This window comes from Arachis hypogaea, chromosome 16 (assembly GCF_003086295.3).
Source record: "Arachis hypogaea cultivar Tifrunner chromosome 16, arahy.Tifrunner.gnm2.J5K5, whole genome shotgun sequence".
Lineage (NCBI taxonomy): Eukaryota > Viridiplantae > Streptophyta > Magnoliopsida > Fabales > Fabaceae > Arachis > Arachis hypogaea.
Window position 1 is genome coordinate 114,979,833 of NC_092051.1, and position 4,870 is coordinate 114,984,702.

Below are 4,870 nucleotides of genomic sequence, written 5' to 3' on the forward strand. Positions count from 1 at the left end.
AATGGGATGAGCGGGACTAGTAGCTTTTTGCTTCTGAACAGTTTTAGCATCTCATTTTATCCTTTGAAGTTCAGAATGATTGGCATCCATAGGAACTTGATGCCAGGGCATTTTGGCCAGTTTCGCTGACCTTTTCTTTACTGTTTTTAGGGTAGTTTCATGCATTTCCTTAGGAAATAAGCTAGTTTTGGGTAGATATTCACTTACATCTTGATTCAAGCATACATTGTGCACTTTGTATGATTTCATGAGGATTTTGCATGAATTTAATGACAAAATGAATGTTGCATTTCCCATGACTTGGACTAGAACTTTGATGCACTTTATTACTTGATTTCAGGACAAAGAAAGCTAAGAAGAACCACATTAGTGGCTACGTTAGTTGCACTAACGTTAACACTAACGTGGAATGGGAGTAACTTGCAAAGTTAATGAGAAAAGTAATTGCCAATAATGCTCTCGAAGCCATCATTGCCCACGTTAGAGTTCACGTTAACTTAGTTAACGTGAACTCTAACGTGGAAGAAAGGAAATGGAGCCAACGTTAGTGACACTTAACATTATCACTAACGTTGGACCAAGCTCATAAGTGGCCACGTTAGTTACCACGTTAACGTAGTTAACGTGGCCTCTAACGTTAAGAAGAAAAGGAGAAGCCAACATTAGTATCATTCAACTTTCTCACTAACGTTGGCGAAGTCACAAGAAGCCACGTTAACCTACTTAACATGGAAGCTAACGTGAAGAAACTAGGTGGTCGACAACGTTAGTGACACCAAACATTGTCACTAACGTTGGATGAACACACACTATCCCCAAGAAGCCACGTTAACTCCCACGTTAACCTAGTTAACGTGGAAGTTAACGTGAAGAAGAAAGGTTGTCGACAACGTTAGTGACACCAAACATTGTCACTAACGTTGAAAGGAGCCAACACAAGCCACAATGAGCCACGTTAACTCCCACGTTAACTTAGTTAACGTGGAAGTTAACGTAAGGAGAAGGATGATGAGCCAACGTTAGTGATATTCAACATTGTCACTAACGTTGGAGATGGCTAGCACAGCCACGTTAGAAGCCACGTTAACCTAGTTAACGTGGACTCTAACGTGGGAGCTAAGGGGCACATTGGAACGTTAGTGACAATGTTAAGTGTCACTAACGTTCTCGAAGGTTGGCAAGCCTACGTTACAAGAGCCACGTTAACTAAATTAACGTGGACTCTAACGTAGGAAAGGGGGAGGCTTCTCAACGTTATTGGGAAAGTTGAGTCCCAATAACGTGTGCGAAGGACATAGTGGAAACGTTAGTGGCAACGTTTGTGCCACTAACGATGAAGTTAACGTGGCTCTTAACTTTGGTGAGGAACGTTAGTGAAAAAGGTGCTTGTCACTAACGTTCTCGAACCCACATTTCCACTTAAACGTTAACACCACTAACGTCCTGAGCTAAAGTCTCTGCCCACTTCACACTTTCTCTCTGCAAGTAAAACTAAGCCCAATGAAGAAGAGAACTGCTTCAAACTCAAGATCCAAAGGCCCATACCCAAGACTTGAAGAATCAACTAGAAGAATAGAAGAGTAGTATATATAAGAGTAGCTTTGAATTATTTTGAGAGTTGGAAATTATAGGGAGCCTCTTGGCATAGAATTACTCTCTGTATTTACTTACTCTGCACTTCTAGTTTTCATTATATATTCTCCATCTTTGTTTTCATTTTCTAGAGCTATGAACAACTAAACCCCTTTCATTGGGTTAGGGAGCTCTGTTGTAATTTGATGGATCAATACTAGTTTTCATTATTCTTCTTCTATCTTTTCTCTTGATTTTACTTGAAAGCTTTCGATCTTCATCCAATTGGGTAGTTATCTTGGAAAAGAAGCTATTCATACTTGGATCTCTTCTGAACCTTGAAAGAGGAATGAAGAGATCATACTAGAAATGCTTTCTCATGCTGGACCAAATTGGGTTTGGATGGATAAGTGACTATAATCCTCTCAACACTTGATTTGGGAAATGCATGTGGTATAATCAGTGACCATACTTCATCTCTTCTCATGAGCAATTGACCAAGGAATTGGCTATTGATCAAGATTTGAGAGATTGAATTACAAGGAATTGTAATTCGATCACTTAAGATTGCCAAGGAGATCAATGAGTGCATTGATTGAGGAAGAGATGAAAATGAAATTGATCCGGAGAATACAACATCTCCTGAGCCCAATGAACTCCCCATTTCTGATCTTACCCATTCTCTTTAGTTTCTGTTATTTACTTTTATGAGCAATTTCCCCATTCTCATTTACAATTCTGCAATTTACTTTCAGTCATTTACTTTCAGTTCTTTAATTCTAGCATTTACTTTTCTGTTATTTACTTTTCTTCTATTTAATTTTCTGCAACTCTCAACCCAAAATTCTGATTCGCTCAACTAGAACATTCCTCTAATTAAAGTTGCTTGATCAATCAATCCTTGTGGGATTCGACCTCACTCTATTGTGAGTTTTTACTTGACGACAAATTCCGTACACTTGCCGAAGGAAATTTGTTATGAGACAAGTTTTTCGTGCATCAAGTTTATGGCGCCGTTACCGGGGATTGATTGTGCATCAACAATGATTAAATTTGAGGATAACTAGATTGAGCATTTTATTTTTGTTTGATTTAATTTTCTGTTTGAGTCATTTACTTTCTGTTTTAGTTAATTACTTCCCTTCCCCCTACTTTTTTCTTGTTATTTACCATTCATTTCACTAACCCACTAACTGTTTGATATATTGCATCACTCACACTAACAGTAATTCTAACAGATATACTTTCTGCACCTATTCTCTTTGCTTGTACTTGTTGGTTGTATGACAGGGAGAAGAAGCGGGGCTTCAACTTCCTTTGATTCTAAACCTGAGAGAACCTTTCTTAGACTAAGAAGGAAGGCAAGAGAAAAACGTGTAGTTGGTGCTGAGGAAGAGGAGGAATACTTTGAGGAATACTTTGAACCAAACATGGAAAACCATTGTGAAGAAGAAGCTCACAACCATGGCGGAAGAGGTCGAGCTAATCATGCTGGGGAGGATAGAAGAGTTTTAGGCTCTTACATCAATCCAAACCCAGGAAACTGTGTAAGTAGCATTCAAAAGCCAACCATCCATGCCAACAATTTTGAATTGAAGCCACAACTCATCACCCTTGTTCAGAACAACTGTTCGTTCGGAGGAAGTGTCCAAGAAGACCCCAATCAACATCTAACCACCTTCTTGAGAATATGTGACACAGTGAAGTCTAATGGTGTTCATCTGGACGCCTATAGACTGCTCTTATTTCCATTCTCACTCAAGGATAAGGCAGCCAAGTGGCTGGAGTCTTTCCCGAAAGAGAGCTTGACAACCTGGGAAGATGTGATGAACAAATTCTTAACAAGATTTTACCCCCCTCAACGAATCAATAGGCTGAGAGCTGAGGTCCAAACTTTCAGGCAACAAGATGGTGAGACTCTGTATGAAGCATGGGAGAGGTTTAAAGACCTAACAAGGAGGTGCCCACCTGACATGTTCAACGAATGGGTGCAGCTGCACATTTTCTATGAAGGGCTATCTTATGAGTCAAAGAAGGCGGTAGACCATTCATCCGGAGGATCTTTGAACAAGAAGAAGACCATTGAGGAAGCCATAGATGTCATTGAAACTGTAGCAGAGAATGACTACTTCTATGCTTCCGAAAGAGGGAACACCAGAGGAGTGATGGAGCTAAACAATGTAGATGCTCTGCTGGCTCAAAACAAGCTCATTACCCAGCAGCTGGCTGACCTAACCAAGAAGATGGAGAGGAACCAAGTGGCAGCAATCACCACTTCATCCACCACTTAAGAAGGAGTGAACGAAGAAGCAGAGGGTAATCAGGAGCAAGCCAACTACATTGGGAATTCACCTAGGCAAAACCATGATCCATACTCCAAGACCTACAACCCTGGATAGAGGAATCACCCAAACTTTGGGTGGGAAAATCAACAAGACCAAAGCCTTGATCAAAGACGCCGAAATCCCAACAATGCAGCCCACCAACACTTCACATCTAGACCATATCAACACCCCCATAACAACACCTCTTCACATCCATATCAAAACCAAAATAACTCACCTCATCCTTCCACCTCTAATCCCGATTTACAATCATTTGATGACAGACTCTCAAGGATTGAGAATCTACTTAAAGGCATAGGCAAGGAAATTCAAGATAACAAGGTGTTCAAGGAGGAAGTGTGAGCCAATTTCAAGAACCAGGGAGACACAATCAAGAGATTGGAATCTCAAGTGGGGTATCTCTCTGAGCAAATTCCCAAATCCACAGATGGATTTCCAAGTGAAACAGAGAAGAATCCGAGAGGGGAAACAAAGAAAGTAAGATGGGAAGATTGCAAGATGCTCACTATAAGTGATAAGGAGACTGAGGACAAGCCAAGCAAGCTGTCAGAACAACCTGAAGATACCCCAGTAGAGAAGGGGGAAAAAGATTACCAAGAACCAGAAATCTCAAAACAAGAGCTGCTGAGACTCTATGCACCTTTTCCCCAACTGCTCAATGGTACTGTGGAGAAGAGAATATACTCAAGATTTCTTGACTTGTTTGCATCTCTGCATGTGAACATACCGTTCATCAAGACTATCCAACAAATGCCTGTATACATCAAGTATATGAAGAAGCTGCTTCCCAGGAAAAGCTCACTCAAGGGAGGCCAAACTATAGTGATGAACAAGGAGTGCAGTGCCCTCATTCAACTGCAGTTGCCTACAAAAAGAAAAGATCCAGGGATTTTTCATGTCCCCTGTGCCATAGGAGAAACAATGTTTGATAGAGCACTCTGCGATTTGGGAGC

At 40.7% G+C, this 4,870-nt stretch overlaps 1 non-coding gene across 1 annotated transcript; it reads right to left on the bottom strand.

Moving 5' to 3' along the window:
* Positions 1-3,443: 3,443 nt before the first annotated feature.
* Positions 3,444-3,547, bottom strand: LOC112760392 (small nucleolar RNA R71). The gene has a single exon (XR_003180835.1). It is a non-coding gene; the product is annotated as a small nucleolar RNA R71 (small nucleolar RNA).
* Positions 3,548-4,870: the final 1,323 nt, after the last annotated feature.